The 20,934-nt window shown below is 34.2% G+C and overlaps 1 long non-coding RNA gene across 2 annotated transcripts; it reads left to right on the top strand.

Annotated features, from left to right (window-relative positions):
- The first annotated feature begins 7,855 nt into the window (after positions 1-7,855).
- Positions 7,856-14,941, top strand: LOC141693822 (uncharacterized). 2 transcript variants are annotated; one of them, XR_012563286.1, is made up of 12 exons: positions 7,856-8,371; positions 8,645-8,781; positions 8,858-10,225; positions 10,391-10,801; positions 11,627-12,458; positions 12,544-12,690; positions 12,866-12,943; positions 13,036-13,239; positions 13,378-13,628; positions 13,752-14,048; positions 14,130-14,177; positions 14,263-14,941. It is a non-coding gene; the product is annotated as an uncharacterized LOC141693822 (long non-coding RNA). The 2 variants fall into 2 exon arrangements; XR_012563285.1 differs by having other exon boundaries at positions 12,366-12,458; positions 13,036-13,628.
- The last annotated feature ends 5,993 nt before the right edge of the window (positions 14,942-20,934 follow it).

Raw genomic sequence — 20,934 nt, 5'->3', positions numbered from 1 at the left:
AAATAAAATTTTCACGATCCATTTGTATGGATAATAAAAACAATCGATTATAGGCGTGTACCATCATTATTAGGTTTTTTTATATTTATTTTGCAAGATTTTATATCTGTCAAAGTAGTGATAATAGATCAATGCCTATTTGCGCTACTGTCCCGAGTGAAGTATCGATACTTTTAAAAATAAAATTTCGACGATCCGTCCGTACGGATGTTAAAAAAATTTTATTTTAGGCCATTATTAGGTTTTTTTATATTTATTTTGCGAGATTTTAATCAGTCAATGCAGTGATAATAGACTAAGGCCTATTTGCGCTACTGTCCCGAATGAAGTATCGATACTTTTAAAATAAAATTTCGACGATCCATCCATACAGATGTTAAAAATAATCGATTTTAGGCGTAACCATCATTATTAGGTTTTTTTATATTTATTTTGTGAGATTTTATATAAGTCAAGTAGTGATAATAAACCAAGGCCTATTTGCGCTACTGTCCCGAATGAAGTATCGATACATTTGAAATAAAATTTCGACGATCCGTCTGTAAGGATGTTAAAAACAATCGATTTTAGGCGTGTACCATCATTATTAGGTTTTTTATATTTATTTTTCGAGATTTTATATCAGTCAAAGCAGTGATAATAGACCAAGGCATATTTGCGCTACTGTCCCGAATGAAGTATCGATTTTTTTGAAACAAAATTTTGACGATCCGTCCATACAGATGTTAAAAAAAGTCGATTTTAGGCGTCTACCATCATTATTAGGTTTTTTTATATTTATTTTGCGAGATTTTATATCAGTCAAAGTAGTGATAATAGATCAAGGCCAATTTGCGCTACTGTCCCGAATGAAGTATCGATAGTTTTGAAATAAAATTTCAATTATCCGTCTGTACGGATGTTAAAAACAGTCGATTTTAGGCGTGTACAATCATTATTAGGTTTTTTTATATTTATTTGGCAAGATTTTATATCAGTCAAATCAGTGATAATAGACCAAGGCCTATTTGCGCTACTGTCCCGAATGAAGTATCGATACTTTTGAAATAAAATTTCGACGATCCATCCATATGGATGTTAAAAACAAACGATTTTAGGCGTGTACCATCGTTATTAGGTTTTTTATATTTATTTTGCGAGATTTTATATCAGTCAAAGCAGTGACAATAGACCAAGGCCTATTTGCGCTACTGTCCCGAATGAAGTATCGATACTTTTGAAATAAAATTTCGATGATCCGTCCATACGGATGTTAAAAACAATCGATTTTAGGCATGTACCATCATTATTAGGTTTTTTATATTTATTTTGTGAGATGTTATATCAGTCAAAGTAGTGATAATAGACCAAGGCCTATTTGCGCTACTGTCCCGAATGAAGTATCGATACTTTTAAAATAAAATTTCAGCGATCCATCCGTACGGATGTTGAAAACAATCGATTTTAGGCGTGTACCATCATTATTAGGTTTTTTATACTTATTTTGCGAGATTTTATATCAGTCAAAGCATTGATAATAGACTAAGGCCTATTTGCGCTACTGTCCCGAATGAACTATCGATACTTTTGAAATAAAATTTTGACGATCCGTCAATACAGATGTTAAAAACAATCAATTTTAGGCGTCTACCATCATTATTAGGTGTTTTTTATATTTATTTTGCGAGATTTTATATCAGTCAAAGTAGTGATAATAGATCGAGGACTATTTGCGCTACTGTCCCGAATGAAGTATCGATACTTTTGAAATAAAATTTCGATGATCCATCCATATGGATGTTAAAAACAAATGATTTTAGGCGTGTACCATCATTATTAGGTTTTTTATATTTATTTTGCGAGATTTTATATCAGTCAAAGCAGGGATAATAGACCAAGGCATATTTGCGCTACTGTCCCGAATGAAGTATCGATACTTTTGAAATAAAATTTCAATGATCCATCCGTACAGATGTTAAAAACAATCGATTTTAGGAGTGTAACATCATTATTAGGTTTTTTTATATTTATTTTGCGAGATTTTATGTCAGTGAAAGCAGTGTAGACCAAAGCCTATTTGCGCTACTGTCCCGAATGAAGTATCGATACTTTTGAAATAAAATTTCGATGATCCGTCCGTACGGATGTTAAAAACAATTGATTTTAGGAGTGTAACATCATTATTAGGTTTTTTTATATTTATTTTGCGAGATTTTATGTCAGTAAAAGCAGTGATAATAGACCGAGGCATATTTGCGCTACTGTCCCGAATGAATTATCGATACTTTTGAAATAAAATTTCGACGATCCGTCCGTACGGATGTTAAAAACAATCGATTTTAGGTGTGTACCATCATTATTAGGTTTTTTTATATTTATTTTGCAAAATTTTATATCAGTCAAAGCAGTGATAATAAACCAAAGCCTATTTGCGCTACTGTCCTGAATGAAGTATCGATACTTTTAAAATAAAATTTCGACGATCCATCCATATGGATGTTAAAAATAATCGATTTTAGGCGTGTACCATCATTATTAGGTTTTTTTATATTTATTTTACGAGATTTTATATCAGTCAAACTAGTGATAATAGACCAAGGCCTATTTGCGCTACTTTCCCGAATGAAGTATCGATACTTTTGAAATAAAATTTCGACGATCTGTCCTTACGGATGTTAAAAAAAATAGATTTTAGGCGTGTACCATCATTATTAGGTTTTTTTATATTTATTTTGCGAGATTTTATATCAGTCAAACTAGTGATAATAGACCAAGGCCTATTTGCGCTACTGTCCCGAATGAAGTATCGATACTTTTGAAATAAAATTTCGATGATCCGTCCGTACGGATGTTAAAAACAATCGATTTTAGGCAAGTACCATCATTATTAGGTTTTTTATATTTATTTTGTGAGATGTTATATCAGTCAAAGCAGTGATAATAGACCAAGGCCTATTTGCGCTACTGTGCCGAATGAAGTATCGATACTTTTGAAATAAAATTTTGACAATCCGTCCGTACGGATGTTAAAAACAATCGATTTTAGGCATGTACCATCATTATTAGGTTTTTTTATATTTATTTTGGGGGATTTTATATCAGTCAAAGCAGTGATAATAGACCAAGGCCTATTTGCGCTACCATGGTGATATTAGGTTGTATCCCATCATTTTTTGAATTATATGTATTTATTTTGTGGGGTTGTGTAATAGTCAAAACACTCGAAATAGACTAATACCTCCACTATTATTCTGAAGTAAGTGTCGATTTTTTTAAAAATTAATAATTATATAAATAAATGAAAAACAATGAAAGGACATCAAACATTAATAAAATCATATACGAAATCTAAAAATAATTACATATAAGTAAGAATTTCTAAAAATATTAAAAGGAAAATAATAAATAAGTTTTTTATTAACAAATTCAAAATCCAACAAAAAGATATTGAATCCAACGGTTGTAAATGATTCCGGCTCATCCATCCAAAGAAACACTAACTTCTGTATATACACATCTCGAATCCCTCTTGAATCCCTAGATTTGTGTGTTGTCTCCCAAAGAAGGAAAGAAGATGTCGGCCAGGAAGAAGTCAGTACTCCTGCGGAGAAGAAGCTCAAGGACGGAAATGTTGGGGATATTATCTAAACATGTTTCATCTGTTTATCTGTTTTTATTATGTTTGAATAAATCAACTAAGCGTTGTAGTAGGAGTAGTAGATTAAGGTTGTTGCGTTTCAGTAGGCTTCGTGGAAAGAGTTTGCGTTTCAGCTGGTCTCTTTAAATAAGCTGTGTACTCTTCTTCATTATTAATCCCAATTGTAGTGTTTTATTCAGAGTATCATTTACTTGTTATCTCAGATTATTATTTAGTACTTACATCTGGTATCAGAGCTATTTTATCCCAATTAGTACCCTGTGTCAAACGGAATGGCAGAGTCAAGTAAGAGTAAAGAAGGGCAGGGGCAGCTAGGTCTGAGTTATCCTATGTTAACAAAGACTAACTATACTGCGTGGGCGATGAAAATGAGAGTTTTCATGCAAGCACATAACGTGTGGGAAGCAATTGACCCTAAAGACCCAAAGGCCAATGTGGACGACAAGGTAGACAAACGAGCTTTGGCCATGATTTATCAAGGTATTTCAGAAGATTTGCTGTTGACACTCGCAGAACGGAAAACCGCAAAAGAAGCATGGGAGGCGATTAAGACGGTTTCGTTGGGTGCTGAGAAGGTTAAGAAAGCTAAAGCTCAAACTCTTAAATCTGAGTTTGAGTCTTTAAATATGAAAGATTCTGAGAATTTAGATGATTTCTGCATGAAATTAAATGGTCTGGTAGCGAATATCAGGGCACTTGGAGAGACAATTGGAGAAGAGTATGTTGTAAAGAAATTGCTAAGGGCAGTGCCATCGAAATTTCTGCAAATTGCTTCAGCTATCGAACAATTTGGAGATCTCGAGAAAATGTCAGTTGAAGAGGTAATCGGTTCTCTAAAAGCACATGAGGAACGAATATCTGGTCAAGTGGATAGCAAGGAGGGACAACAACTCTTATTGACTGAGGAGGAATGGTCGAAACGTGAGAGTGACAGTGGAGGAAAGCTCTTGCTCACACATGAAGAATGGTTGAAAAAATCCAGTCGAAGCGGTCAGCAGTTTGGAAATGATCATAGAGAAAGGGACAATCAAGGTGGTCGTGGCAGGTTTGACAGGAGTAAAGTAAAGTGCTTTAATTGTGGTGGCTATGGACATTTCGCAGCTGAATGTAGAAAATCAAGGAGAAACAGATTGCAACGGGGTGAAGCAAATTTAACCCAGACACATGACGATGAACCTGCACTCTTGATGGTTAAATATGAGGAGAGTGTAGATGGAGTGATACTTCTATCTGAAGGTGCTGACTCAACCAGAACTGTGACAGAGGATACTTGGTATTTAGATAACGGAGCAAGCAATCACATGACCGGGAGACGTGAAAAATTTGAGAGTTTGGACAAGACAATGAAAGGCAGGGTGAAGTTTGGAGATGGATCTTTTGTTAATATTGAAGGAAAAGGCACAATCAGGATTGCCTGCAAGAATGGTGAAACTAGAGTCTTACATGGAGTATATTATATACCAACGTTGCAAAGTAATATTATAAGTCTGGGTCAACTCTCTGAAGAAGGAAACAGGGTGGTACTGAACGGGGACAGTTTGTATGTCTATGATAGCTGTGGAAGACTTCTTATGCACGTGAGACGTTCTGCAAATCGTCTCTACAAGATCCATATTGAAGATATTAAAGAAACGTGTTTGCTGACAAAAGGAGAAGAAAATACGTGGCTGTGGCATTCACGTCTCGGACATGTTAACTTCAAGGCGATGCAACTAATGTCAAACAATCATATGGTGCGTGGGCTGCCTTCACTCAATCAACCAAAAGAACTTTGCAGCGGGTGCCTCATGTCTAAACAATCACGTAAGCCATTCCCTGTTCATTCAAATTTTATTGCTAAAGGTGCATTAGAATTGATACATGGAGACCTTTGCGGACCTATCTCACCCCCTACCCCTGCTGGTAATCGTTTTTTCTTGTTATTAGTCGATGATTACTCTCGTATGATGTGGACATATATGCTTAAGTCTAAAACTGACGCACTGGCTTGTTTCAAGAAATTTAAAAATCTTGTTGAAAATGCAACAAAGGAGAAGATACAGGTGTTCCGTACTGATCGTGGAGGGGAATTTTGCTCTAAAGATTTTACGTCCTTTTGTGAAGAAGCGGGTATTTTGAGACACTATACCGCGCCCTACACACCACAACAAAATGGTGTTGTAGAGCGCCGTAATCGTACCGTTGTTGCCATGGCTCGAAGCTTGTTAAAAGAAAGAAAAGTGCCTGCAAAATTCTGGGGTGAAGCTGTCACACATGCAGTCTATATTTTGAATAAACTCCCCACACGAGCACTTTCAAATATTACTCCATATCAGGCCTGGTATGGGGAAAAACCATCTGTTGATTCTCTGAGGGTGTTTGGATGTCTCTCATACATGAAAGTGCCAGCTGTGTTTACAAAGAAACTTGATGATCGAAGTAAACTTTTGGTTCATTTTGGTCGTGAGCCAGGAACCAAGGCTTATCGGTTGTACGACCCAGATTCAGGGCGTATACACGTAAGCAGAGATGTTACATTCAACGAGGCAAAAGGATGGTTCTGGAATGAGTCAGAGGAATGTAACACTCAGACAGCAGGAGGGCAATTTACATTCGATGTTTTTACATCAGAGGCACAGGCCACACCAGACTCACCAGAAAATTCTGGGATTGAAAGTCCAGCATCTCCCATGACACCAGCTACTCAAAGTGTTTCTGCATCTTCATCATCGAATGTAGACACCACAGAAAGTACTATGTCTGGTATGTCAAGTGACACTGACAGCGAACCACGACGTTTTAGACGCCTTTCTGACATTTACAACACCACTGACATAGTGGAGTTAGAAGATGAGCTACTATTATCTGGTATTGATGAACCAGTGAACTTCGAACAAGCTGTTCAGGAGGAGGACTGGAAAGTGGCAATGGATACAGAAATTGCTACAATAGAGAAGAATCAGACATGGAAACTCACTGATCTTCCAAAGGGTCACAAGGCGATAGGCTTAAAATGGGTGTTTAAGCTGAAAAAAGACACAAATGGAAACGTAATCAAGCATAAAGCACGCTTGGTGGCTAAGGGTTATGTACAGAGACTTGGCATCGATTACGAGGAAGTTTTTGCCCCGGTAACAAGGCTGGAAACAGTTCGATTGCTCCTGGCTTTGGCAGCTAAGAATGCATGGGAGGTGCATCATCTCGATGTTAAGTCTGCATTCTTGAATGGAGTCCTACTTGAAGAAGTCTATGTGTCACAACCAAAAGGGTACGTGAAAAAAGGGCAAGAAGACAAGGTTTACAAACTGTTGAAAGCATTATATGGCTTACGCCAGGCACCTCGAGCGTGGTACTCTCAACTTAACAAGTGTTTAATGAATTTGGGCTTTGAAAAATGTCCTTATGAGCATGCTGTGTATACTCGAAAGGATGGCACTGATTCTTTGATTGTCGGAGTCTATGTTGATGATTTAATTATTACAGGTACTAGTACTTCACTCATTGTCAAATTCAAGGGGGAAATGAGTAGAGAATTTGACATGACTGATCTTGGACGGTTGTCATACTATTTGGGTTTGGAGGTTGATCAAGGACAGGGGTTTATTGAGATAAAGCAAACATCATATGCTAAAAAGGTGCTTCAAAGGGCAGGCCTGAGCGAATGTAAATCTGTCACTTATCCCATGGATTTCAAGCTGCAGATTGATGCCGACCAAACTGGTGAAGCAGTGAACTCAACTGATTACAAGAGTCTTGTAGGAGGCTTGCGCTATTTGGTCTATACTCGACCTGACATAGCTTATGCTGTTGGGATTGTTAGTCGCTATATGGAGAGGCCTACTATGCTGCATTTGAACGCTATCAAGAGGATATGTCGATATATCAAAGGAACTCTGCACTATGGTTTGGTGTACACAAAGGGACGAGGTAACTATATTTTATCTGGTTTTTCTGACAGTGACTTGGCTGGAAGTATGGAGGACAGAAGAAGTACAAGCGGCATGGCATTTTATCTTGATGAGAGCCTAATTTCTTGGGTTTCGCAGAAGCAGCGCTGCGTTGCCCTTTCTTCGTGCGAGGCTGAATTTATGGCAGCTACAACCGCTGCTTGTCAAGGAATATGGTTACAAAGAGTTCTCAGTCAGATTACAGGCATTAAATCAGGTCCCGTTGTCTTATACATTGACAATAAATCTGCCATTGATCTAGCAAGAAATCCGGTTTTCCATGGAAGAAGTAAGCACATTGATGTGCGTTATCACTTCATAAGAGATTGTGTAGAGCAGGGGCTGATCGTGATCAAGCATGTTAAAACGGATGAACAACGCGCTGATATATTAACTAAAGCACTGTCTGCAGCCAAGTTCGAGAAAATGAGGAATTTGCTTGGAGTCAAAAATCTGAAACATGTTTAGACTAAGGGGGAGCATGTTGGGGATATTATCTAAACATGTTTCATCTGTTTATCTGTTTTTATTATGTTTGAATAAATCAACTAAGCGTTGTAGTAGGAGTAGTAGATTAAGGTTGTTGCGTTTCAGTAGGCTTCGTGGAAAGAGTTTGCGTTTCAGCTGGTCTCTTTAAATAAGCTGTGTACTCTTCTTCATTATTAATCCCAATTGTAGTGTTTTATTCAGAGTATCATTTACTTGTTATCTCAGATTATTATTTAGTACTTACAGGAAACAAGCTCCGAATGATGGCTTGAAAGATTGTAAATCAGTTTACACTGATTTAGAAGTCAGTCCTCCGGCGGTTTGTGTTTTGTGTAGTGGTTAGATGAACTTGTCTGTTTTACATTTTAGCTCTTCAAAGTTGTTTAGAAAGGGTTTTTGATTGGTTTTTTTTTTAACTTGATGGATTTATAATTTTAGGGGTTTTAATTAGAGTTATTATTCACTTGTTGCGTGCAATTCCCAATTTTTTGATTTTAATTTCAGACTTGTTCAGCATTTGCTATTTAAGTCCCTATTTTAATTACGATTATTTCTGTTAACAATTTCTTACTGTTATACGTACATTATATAGGTGAAGAGAATCCAGAGGCTTCAGAAACTGTACTTGAGTATGGAGAATCGGTTGATGAGTTATTTGTTGCTACCAGAGGTTATTTGGATGACGTACTTAGAGATCTTGTGGTGGCAAGCATTTGTAAGGCATCATTGGTATGTTTTCTTCTTGTGAGACTATTCATTTAAGGCCCAAGCTCTGATGTATTGATATAGTAATGTCCTGGTATAGGTTGGCTATGTTTGGGTACTTTGCATGGGGGGCCCTCTTGTGCATTTTCTGAGGTTAATAATCCCGTTGAAGTAAAAGTTTGGAAGCACTTGTGTTCTGTTTTCTGGGAGGAATATCTAGAGAATTGAAGCTGGGAAAGCATGAGAAGGGTTTGGATGCTGCTATGGAAAAGGTTATTGTGGCGGTCAAGGCGGCCAAGGAAGTACCTAAAAACGCTCTTGTGTGGGCTTTAACTCATGTTGTTCTGGTACCATTTATTGGTTTTATCAATTCATTGTATAATTACTGTAAACATATTTGATGATGCTTGGACTGTTAACATCGAGAGTTGACAAGCAGTTAAGCCTTTATTTATCAATTTTAAGTCCTTGACCTTTCTTCATCTGCATCAGCATTGTGGTAGCTTTTAAATTACTGCAACTCAATGAAACTACTAAATATTGATCCAAGTTTAGGTATTATATTTTCGGAAGCTATTTAGTTTTGCTCATGTTTGCTTTAGGAGGCAACCAACATGAATATCTCAATCAGCCTTATGTTTTTTAAACAAAATAAATTGAACTAATGTGCTCATTCTAGATAATCACAATGCATGTTATTTGATACCGGAAGATTTTCCAAAGCTAATTTCTTGGCTGAAGGAGGTTTTGGGTCTGCTAATAGAGGAGTTCTTCCAAATGGCCAAAGAGTTGCTGTTAAGCAATACAAATTAGAGTTCTTCCAAATGGCTAATTTCTTGGCCGAAATGTTGTCATGCTAATTGGTTTCTGTATTGAGGATGGACGAAGGTTACTAGTTTATTTATATATATGCCATGGGTCACTCGATTCTCATCTCTATGGTAATTCTAACACTGTAAAACACCAGTACATTAATCTATTCAGAGATTATATTTTTTCATAAATGTTACATAGTACACAAAATTAAGCTTCGACCATCACAAATGACAAAAGTTTTCAAACTGAACAAAAAAATGCTTTTGTTTGGACTGAAATATAAGGTTAGATAGAAGATGTATGAAGTATATGGATGCATAATGTCATGATGAGGATACTTGCAAACCATTTTCCTTTTAAAGTTCACATCTTCAAGTTTTATTTGAAAATATTTGGGAAAATAAGCAAAAAAGGTTATATGGCTTTCTTGATGTGCTTCTTTTGTTGTGACTAACTATAAACTTGAACACTTGGAATAATTTGTGCCACAGGATGCAAACGGGATCCATTACAATGGTATGCACATCAAAAGATTGCAGTTGGAGCTGCTCGAGGACTGATATATCTGCACGAAGAATGCAGAGTTGGCTGTATTGTCTATCGTGACATGCGGCCCAACAACATTCTTATCACCCATGATTTTGAACCACTGGTATGGAGATTTGTTCAGTTTACTTAACAGTTTGTAATATGATTATCATAACTAAATCAATTATGTTGGCTCCTTTTAATTTTCTCTGAGGTAATGTTTAGCTCATTTGTTGTGTAGTTTATTTTTTGTAATTACTAAAAGTAGAAAGTATAAAATTAATTACAGGCACATAGATATTCCTTCTTGTAAGTAGCATGTGTTTGGTGAGGTCTCCAATGACTAGTACTTCTAGACTATGCTTCAAAGATTTCAGTGAGAATGATGCCTAAACTGTAGTTGGTTAACATTTTCGAGGAGAAAACAAAAGAAGAGAATGATGCCTAAACTAGTAAACTCACTTTTTGTTCTCTCCGTTAGTAATGATGATATCTATGTTTGGGTACTTCTGGATGGGTTGTTCTGTGATCTAGATGTTGATGACTGCAAGTTAACTCATTCCGACAGGAGTCGAATCACAGAAGCATGGACACAGGCACGTGGTAGATGCTAGTACATTAGTTAGAGTTTTAAAACACAAGAAAGATAAAGAAGCATCCCGATTCTTAAAATTGAACTATCACCTGCCTGCATCATCAGGTAATGTTGATCTTCAAACATATTACAGCTGATCTCCAGTTTAGTATAAAAACTGCACTAGTTAAATTTCTTGTACAAGCAAGTCTAATATTGTGATTGGAGTTGAGACATTATAAAATCGGAAATAACTAGTTTTTGCTGAGCTCTGTCTTTTGATATTATTTCCCTAAAATTTTAAACAAATGAAGAATGCAAAATTCTCTCATTTGTGTATCTTGTATTTGTTATCCAAAATAGAAAAAAAGAATTATTAGCAAGTCGTAATTTTAGAATCTCTTAATTTCACTATCTTATTATGTTACCATACTCAGCAAATTAGTGTGTGTTTGACTGTATGGGCTCTGAATCTGATCCTTGATGTTGTAGTTCTACACTTTATGCACAGTCCAATCTGCAAATAGGATTTAAGGTCGTTGAGAAACTTATTTTTTAGGGACAAGACCTCTGGAAAATTGGCTCTAGTTTATCCTTTTGATGTTTTTTTTTAATTTTTTTTTATCTTTTTGATGTTGTGTTTAAAGTAATTATATGATTACGTAGAACAGTTTTATTGGTAATCCTTTTTTTAATTGAAAAAGACACTGTTTAATAATGAAAGATTTTATCAAATTAGATTACTCTGTTACCCTTGCAGGTTTGTCCCTGCACTCGTGTCCAATTTTGTGTTTAGGATTCTTGATATTTTCTATATTGGGAATCAAATGTGTTAATCAATATCCAAGTCCCATGCTCGCCACACAAAAGGGGTGGCATTTCTTTTCTGCACACATGATTTGTATGTATACAGGATATACCCTTGACTAACCAGAGTTTTTTTGTGTCCAGATTATGATGATGAGAGCCCGTTAAAGGATTCTAGTCTGAAACCACCAATAATGGCAGATTTTATAAGAACTACCTCATTACAGTGGTTAAATAATGGCCATGACACCAGGCCAAGGACATGCCATTTTATCTGCTAAAGTAGTTATTGATTTTGTAAAGCAGAGTTATGTAGTAATTTCCAAGTCTGAACGTGTGTAGTAGCTGTATTAATTCTAGTACTTTGAAATTGTCCAGTAATATCACATTTGCAAATGTAATCTTTTGGTAATTAGAAATTGTCTAAATGATGTAGTTCATCATACTGGTGATATTGTATTGTCTTTCTAATGAATTTGATTGGGGAAACAGTTCTAATATAGAACTGGGCTTTAATGTATGCATAAAGTATATTTTAAAATTTGACCATTGTTATTGTGTTGCAATAGGTATTAAAAATGTTTCAAATAGGTACTAAAACCTATTGCAAAAGTGCCACGTGTCAAGCTGGACCCACATGTTAGTGGGCCCCACCTGTCAGTGGGCCCATAAATGCCACGCGTCAAAAAGCCACGCGTCAAAGTGCCACGTGTCAGTCCACATGGCAGTCCACGTGTCACTTTGGCCCCTTTTTTTTGCCATGTCATTGCTTTTTGCAACATAATTTTTGGTGTTGCCCTTGATAATAAAATGTTGCCTTTGAACCCTAAGGCAACGCCAAAAATACTAACATTACAAAAGTGTTGCTGTTGAAATTTTTTAGTCTGTTGCAACATTTATTTGGCTTGTGGCAACGTTTGTGGAATGATGCAGAAGGCCACTTTTGGTATAGTGTAAAGCGAAAGCAAGTAGCAAGGTATAATTTTGCTTATGCCTGTTTCATAATATCACATGGTATATCACACACGTTTTTGAGTCTATAATTTGTGGCTTTAATGCAGACCAAGGTTGTAGATTATTAATTGAAGAGAAGGGTTAGAGCCAAAGAAAATCAGAGAGAAATAGAAAAGCTGAAACTAAAGGAGAAGGCAGCTGAGTTGGTCGAAACTACATAATCCATGAAGAAATTAAGAAAAAAGGTTGTAGAGGTATGGTCTGATCTGGAATTGTAAATTGATAGGCCGTATGTTTGTGGACATGATAGTTTAAGTGAAAAGGAAGACGTACATGTTATTCTTTCCAGTGTATGACATTGTTATTTTTAAAAATAATATCATAAGATCACTTCTCTTTTGTGTTTTGACCATATTTTTGATTTTATAGTGCAAAAGGAGGGTTGAGAAGGGAAAGGATGTCACGGTCAGATGAACGATGCTTTCATTAGTTAATAATGCTCAAAAGGTACATTTCTAAATTTATTGAATATCACGGTTTTTTCCCCCGACTTCTGGATTGTAGTTTGAGGTTATCTATTTTTTTTGTATTTTTACAAGGCTATTGATGGGGTGAAATCACCACCTACGTCCTTAAAATCAGTTGGCCGCCATCCATCCCCTCCACTACCTCAACCCCCTCCACTACCTGTTGATCTCACCAAGCTAGAAAGGGTTCCTAACAACCAAGGAATTGGTACTATGGATGCATACCTGGAAATTCAAAAATAGAAAAAGGAAATGCAAAACACACATGACAAGTAGGTTGTGACTACTAATTTGGAGGCTCATCATTAGAACTTTGCACCCCTGACGGAGACATTGGAGACATGTACTTATTGTCATTTTAAGTAATGGTTTCACTCAAGATGAATCCACTAATTTGTGTCTACTTTCATATAGGTAAAAGTAGTACTAAAAATCAAAGTCGTAGAGGACCTACAAAGATGAATCATATCATCACACGAAGGCTCGAAGATAGGCCAATTATCTGCCTAAATTCTGAATTCCAGACTTACTCAAAGAAATATAAAGTAGTTAATGAATTGAGCAGTTTTTTGGGGATGATAGCAAGGTTATATATTCCACTGAATTTTGTTAATTGGTCTAGAGTTCCAGAGGAAGAAAAAAATAGATTGTGGGAATATGTGAAGGTAAAAAGCACTATTTTTGTTTTTTAATTTTTTTGTTCAATTTTCACTATATTTTAAAATTGAACTAGTTGTTAATTGTTTAGTATATACTTAATTAAAATTTATAATTATTTATTTCACTAGACAAAATATATTATTCTAGAGGAAGGGAAAGATTGGGTATTGAAGATGCTGGATGACAACTAGAGGGTATACAAAAGCCGTGTTAAGTCACGATGCTTTAAGAAGTTTGACAATGATAGGGACCGTATAAAAAGCAAGCCTGCAAAAATTCCATTGGAACAGTTCATGGTAATTCTCAAGTACTGGAGTGACGAAGCTGTGCAAGATAAAGCTGAAAAAAATGTAGCAAACCGGAAAAAGGTTACTGATACTCACACTGTTGGTCGTATTAGTTTTGCCCAGCTTCGTAGTAAAATGGTACGTTAAGCCATTGATCTATTTTTGGCGTATTGTATTTCATTTATGTACGAATACTCATTCTAGGTTATTTTATCATAGAAAATTGCTAACTTGGATGGTGAATATACAACAATTGTTGCAAACAGGGTAAATATTGTTTATACATATTTGCAGTTTTTTTGCCGATTGTGTTATTGCAATTATTTAATAATAAATTGGCATATATTTATAGGCAAACCTAGATCAAGAATTAGCCCGATGATGATAATGAAAATAAGGCAGAACTTGATTTTGAAGCTAATGGACCAAACTAGCTATTGGGAAGAGGTGGCATAATAAGGAAATCAAACAAAAAGTTGGCAAAAACTGGCCACACAGATTCTGCAGATGTGGAAAAGATGAGGGAAGAAATTGCTTCTGAAATGGACGACAAGTTGAATAAGAAGCTCAAGAAGATTTTGGGGAGATTGGCAGAGATGAATCCTGCTACAAATGTCAATGTCGACGAATTATGTGTCAAAAGCTGGATTGAGGCTGATGGATCAGATGACGATGAGAAAGACAGAGATGCCGATGATGGGGACGCAAATGGTGGTGGAGATGAGAGCGATGAAGATAGTGTTGAGGTCGATTCAGATGGTGGAGACGAATCTGCCTAGCTAGCTACTTGATCCTCTGTTATGTCTTATTTGAACTTAGTAATTTTCATTATCTAGCTCCGTCTAGCTAGAATAAGTCTTTTGTTTAAATTATGCCTTAGTCTTTAATGGTAAATTTACGTATGCGACTTAGATTGACATACTTAGATTGGAAATGCGTTGTAACATTACATTCTAACGGTCATGATACCGCTTTTGGATTGCTGGATCTTGATGATTGGGTTGTGACTTGATGAATTAATCTAATTCAAATTTGTGGCTTATTTTTCTGGCTAACTGTATTTACAATAAGAACTTGCTCATTTTTATAAAAAAAATATTGTTGCCACTTCATAGAATTATGTTGTTAAAAGGCATAAAAATATTGCAATAGGGGTCAGAATCGTTGCAATATGAGTCAATATCATTGCAATATCTTGGTTAAAATCATTGTCATCGGTATAATATTGTTGCCTTAAAATCATTAAAAAGTAACGAATTTAAGCTACTGCAATACTATTTAGGCGTTGTTGTACACAAATATTTGTTCCTATTTCCTTTTATTGTAATGCATTATTTTTGTTGCTACAGGGTGCTATATTCGTTGCTAAATCGACCAATTGCAACGCACTCAGGTGCAATGCCCAATTTTTGCATATTTGTTGCCATAGGCAACTGTTTCTGACAAATATTTGTTCCTATTTCCTTTTTGCTTATTGATAACATAAGTGTTTCTTCTCTTTCTTATAATGTATTGCAAGTATTCTCGAACTCTTTTCATATATGTTACAAGTATTCCAAATAGTTCTTATTATATATTGCAATATATATAGCACATAAGGGCATGTTATCTTGGCTTTGCTATAAGCAATCTATGGTGTAGTGTAAAACCGGTTACACACACATTAGCGGATTATAATGGAATTACAGGTGTGAGATACGAGATAGCATATAGGCTACAAGGAGATTGAATGAATTTCCAAAGACCTCTTCATCAAATGAAAAACCGATTGTAAAAAAAGTACTTAATAGCCACATTAAAAAAATTAGCTAATTATTTTTCTACCATTGATACATATTTATACTAAAAACTAAAGTATGATAAATCATCACTAAAATATTTAAATTTTGATATTGTGATGTATCAACGATACCCAAGTATTATATTCACCTATGAATATAAACATACATGATAAAAATATTAACATAAACAGAAAAAGAAAAATTATGGCAAAAAGACTTTGCAATCCAATCTCCCATAATCTCCCATAGGGTTAGGATCAGATTAGCTAGAGTTTCCAAATTATTGAAACAACTCATTGCATTCACAAATCCTCAATAATATAACTAACCAGTTATATAAAAGAAAATTGTAGTACTAATTTTCTTCAATTATTATGCATTTATATTTGTGTGAATACAACCGTTAAAAAATGAAATCTATATAATCTAAGGATTGTTCATGAAACATCATCATCTTAAAAAAATTAATTTCAATATAATGATGTACCGTGAACATCCTCAAATTATATGGATTTGATAAACTATAACACATTTTTGTTTACAATTTTAAATATTTTTACACTATCATTATATGAGAGGTCTTCTTACTATCATTCTATACAAACATACATAAAAAAAGGACACTCTTTGATTTGTAATTTGAATATCAAGAACATAGATTGTGCACCTATTTATAGTAGAATACAGGGATATGAAAAAATAAGTCAATAACATTACCATTGATTTCAAAGTATAACGTATGTTTACAGCTGGATAACATCCCAGAAATACAAATTTCATAAATACTCATTTAATTTGTAATATCTGTGAAAAAACAAAGTATAATTTTTTACATATATTTATATATAATATAGTTGGACTTTTTTGTTATGATAATAATATAAACCACACATTTTTTATTAAATAATATGTAATTTTAATTGATGAGAGGTATTTATATATTTAAAACTAAATTATTTGAATACAATACACAATACACAATGTAATTTTTTCTATGTTATGTAGAATGTAACTAAATAATAATTTGAATTACATATTTTTAAATATTATCCAATTTTGAATAGTAAGAGATAGTATGTCCAAAAAATAAATTATTTTAGTAGTAAGGGGCACATATTTTTTTAAAAAAGGATAAGGATAAATATTAAGGAAGTAGTAATATATATATATGTATATTTATCAATAATATATTTTTAAAGTGAAACAATGATTTTTAAATTATTAAGATATATTCATACTCATAAATTGTCCTTTACGGGCATACGAGCTTCTTTGAAACTGGACTATCTAAAGTTGAATATTGATAGATGCTTATGATATGTGAGCAGAAGAGGCAAGGCGTAGGAAAGGGAAACAGGTAGTCGAGGAGTAAGACAGTCGTGACTGAAAGCGAGTGCAGTATAATAAGCTAGTACGAGGCAAGTGTTCTAAACTTTCTCGAGATATTGTAGTAATTGATAGTCCTGTTTTATATTACAAGTGCTTTGAAGCACTGAATCCTATACCCTGATTCTAGTTATTCATCTTGAGCCGTAAACCTGATTCTTTTTAGACCATCAATTGTTGTATACCCAAATATGAACCTCAATTATACGATACTACTCCACAAATACGTACAAACTAAATATCAAACACTGAACCAGATTGCTTAAACATTCAAACCATTGTATCTTATGCTTTGAAAGACCAAATTCTTGAAACCCTGAAACATTGATTCATTGTTATCCAATTCTTTCATTACCTAGCATCCAAGCTTTGAAAATGCTCTTTTGACCCTTATGTAGATTGAAACCATTTCATTATTGAACATCTAATGTTGTTAATGATTCTATTTATTGTTTATTATTGCTTATTCTGTTATTATGTTAGAATTGGATTGTTTTTATAAAATTATGTACCAGATTCGTGGTCAGACCATATAATGGTCAAGTTAGGCCAATGTGTGCCTTGGATCCAGTAGTTAGAGCAGTGTTGTGTGCTTTGATCGGGGTTAGTGCGTGACTGATCAGCAACCTAACCTTGATTTTTTTCAAAAATGAAAATATAATATCCAATTCTAAATCATAATCCATTGTTCACTTGTTATCATAACCATATTTACCTGATGATCATTAATCTCAGTTTTGTCATTGTGACTTGCTGAGCTAGTTAGCTCATTTGTGCGATGTTGTTTATGTTCTTTTCCAATTAAGAAGGAACCGGTTGGTACCGAGGATCCCCAGTCCAGCGCGAGAGCTAGGGGTTCACGTTGATCGAGTTGAGCTAGACTTCTTTTGGAATAATCTAAGTTTGTAAAAGGTTGTAATAATGTTTATTACTCAGTTCTGAGTTTGGATAGTTGGGAATTGAACGGTTTATAATGTAAGTAAGTGTGTTTGGCTTGTGTGCATACTTTAACCTGTTGCGGTCCGTGGTAGTTGGTAAGTAGGGTCACTGCATATCATTATTATTATCTTTATCATTGTTATAAGCAGGTTATTAATAAGATGTGTGTGTGGACCGAGACTTCTAACTCGGGTTTGGAGGGCGCCACATATGGATTACACCTAAGGAGCAAGACTGAACCCATGTAGTTTATGCATAATGCCTCACTATTGGTGCCAACACAACACTTACAAATCAATCCCAGCATCCCTATAATTTAAAGTTACCTCCTCTATTCATTTTATCATTATTCATTTTGCTAAGAGAGCACCATCAAATAAATTTAATTGAAATAAATTTCTAATTACAATTCATTATATTTATTGGGTTTACTTACACGCATATCACTATCACGAAGTAGACACTTCAATCCCCTGCAGACACCCCGATTCATTTTAATATTTTGACGCGTGGATAATTGATTTCAAATATTCTCATTTGATATGTAATCACAATAAGCCGATGAGAATTAAAATCATATGAAAATTTATAAAACCAGTTACACACACATTAGCCGATGAGAATAGACTTACTGGTGTGAGATATCAGATAGCATTTAGGAGACAAGGAGATTGAATGATTTTCTAAACACCTCTTCATCAAATGAAAAATTCATTGTAACAAAAGTATTTAATGGCAGTATGATAAATATTTATATTAGAAACTAAAGTATGATAAATCATCACTTAAATATTTGAATTTTGATATAGTGATGTATCATCAGTACACCACTATTATATTCAAGGATGAATACATTATTAAAATTGATAAACATAAAAAAAATTATGGCAAAAATAATTTGCAATCACATCTCCCATGATAGGATTAGCTTAAGTTTCCAAAATTATTGAAACAACTGACTGCATTTATAAATCTTCAATAATATAAAAGAAAATTGTATCACTAATTCTCTTGAATTAATATGTCTTTCTATTTCTATCAATACAACTGTTAAAAAACAAATCTATATAATCTAAGGATTGTTCATGAAACATCATTATCTTAAAAAAATTAAATTCAAAATAGTGGTGTACGATGAACATCTTCAAATTATATTTATTTGATACACTATAACTCATTTTTGCATACAAATTTAAATATTTTTAGACTATCATTATATGAGAGGTCTTCTTCCTATCATTCTATACAAGAATACAAAAAAAATGACACTCTTTGATTTGTAATTTGTGTATGAGGAACATAGATTGTGCACCTATTTATAGTAGAATAGAGGGATATGAAAATATAAGTCAATAACATGTATCATTGATTTCAAAGTATAAGTGTGTTTAAAGCTGGATAACATCATCGAAAAACAAATTTCATAAATACTCATTTAATTTTTGATATTTGTATACAGTTTGAAAAAATAAAGTATGAATTTTAAATTTATTTAAATATATTGTAGTTGGACTTTTTTTATGACAATAATAAAAGATACATTTTTTATTAAATATTATGCAATTTTAATTGATTTGAGTTATTTATATATTTAAAAATATATTATTTAAATATAATTCACAATGCACAATATACCTATTTTTTTGATGTTATGTACAATGTAACTAAATAATAATATCAAACACCCATTTTTAAATATTATGCAATTTTGGATAGTAAGAGATTGTATATCCAAAAATAAATTATTTTATTAGTAAGGGGCACATTTTAAAAAAAAAATATAAGGAAATATATTAAATAAGTAGTAATATATGTATATGTATATTTATCGATAATATATTTCTAAAGTGAAACAATGATTTTTAGATTATTAAGATATATGCATACACTACAAGAATAATGTCAATAGACATCACACATTAGACATCCGTTAACTTTGCCACTGATGTTAAAAAAAGTATTGACATCACCCCGTGTTTTTGTGATTTCTTTGTTCTTTGTAGACATCGGTTATAATTAAACCGATGTCTAAAATTCACCAAAAAAAACAAAATTCGCGCCCACCATTTCTTTCCTCCGTTAGTGAAATTCTCATTCATTTTTTAGTTCTACATTCCCCCAAATCCCAAAATTCTCCCCCGTTAACCAAATTTTGGTTCCCCCCAAATCAATTTTCAGACACAACAAAATCAAAACAGAAAACTAAAAATAAAAAAACTAAAAACTAACAGAAATTTTCTCTCTCTCTCTCTCGAAGCCCCCCTCTCTCTCGAACCTCTCTCCCCTCACAATCTCTCTGAACTCCGGTCATCATCTCACCATCACAATCTCTCTGAACTCCGGTCATCACCCATTCTTTTAAAAGGTCAAGTTAGGGTAAATGTGCCAGCTAAGGTTATGTGGTATTTTTTGATAATCCACAGATTTAAAAGAATGTTTAAATCTTCATCTACTGCTGAATTAATGAGTTCACATGCAAATAATCGATCCACAGATGGAAAGATGCGTCACCCCTCTGATTCTCCTTCTTGGAGAAATGTAGATTGTAGGTGGCCTGAGTTTGGTAGCGAGGCAAGAAATATACGTTTAGGATTAGCGGCCGATGGTATAAATCCACACAACAATGGATTAAATAATCGGTACAGCTGCTGGCCAGTTATGTTAATAACATATAATCTTCCTACATGGTTATGCATGAAGAGGAAGTTTATGATGTTAACAACATTAATTTCAGGCCCACAAGAGCCTGGTAATGATATTGACGTATATCTCCAGCCACTGATCGACGATTTAAAAAAATTATGGGAGGAAGGTGAACCAAACGTGTACGATGCCCATACCAAATCCTTTTTCACTCTAAAGGCAATCTTGATGTGGACAATAAATGACTTTCCGGGATATGGAAATTTATCGGGGTG

Source organism: Apium graveolens, chromosome 10 (assembly GCF_009905375.1).
Source record: "Apium graveolens cultivar Ventura chromosome 10, ASM990537v1, whole genome shotgun sequence".
Lineage (NCBI taxonomy): Eukaryota > Viridiplantae > Streptophyta > Magnoliopsida > Apiales > Apiaceae > Apium > Apium graveolens.
This window is presented reverse-complemented; position numbering and strand designations above follow the sequence as displayed.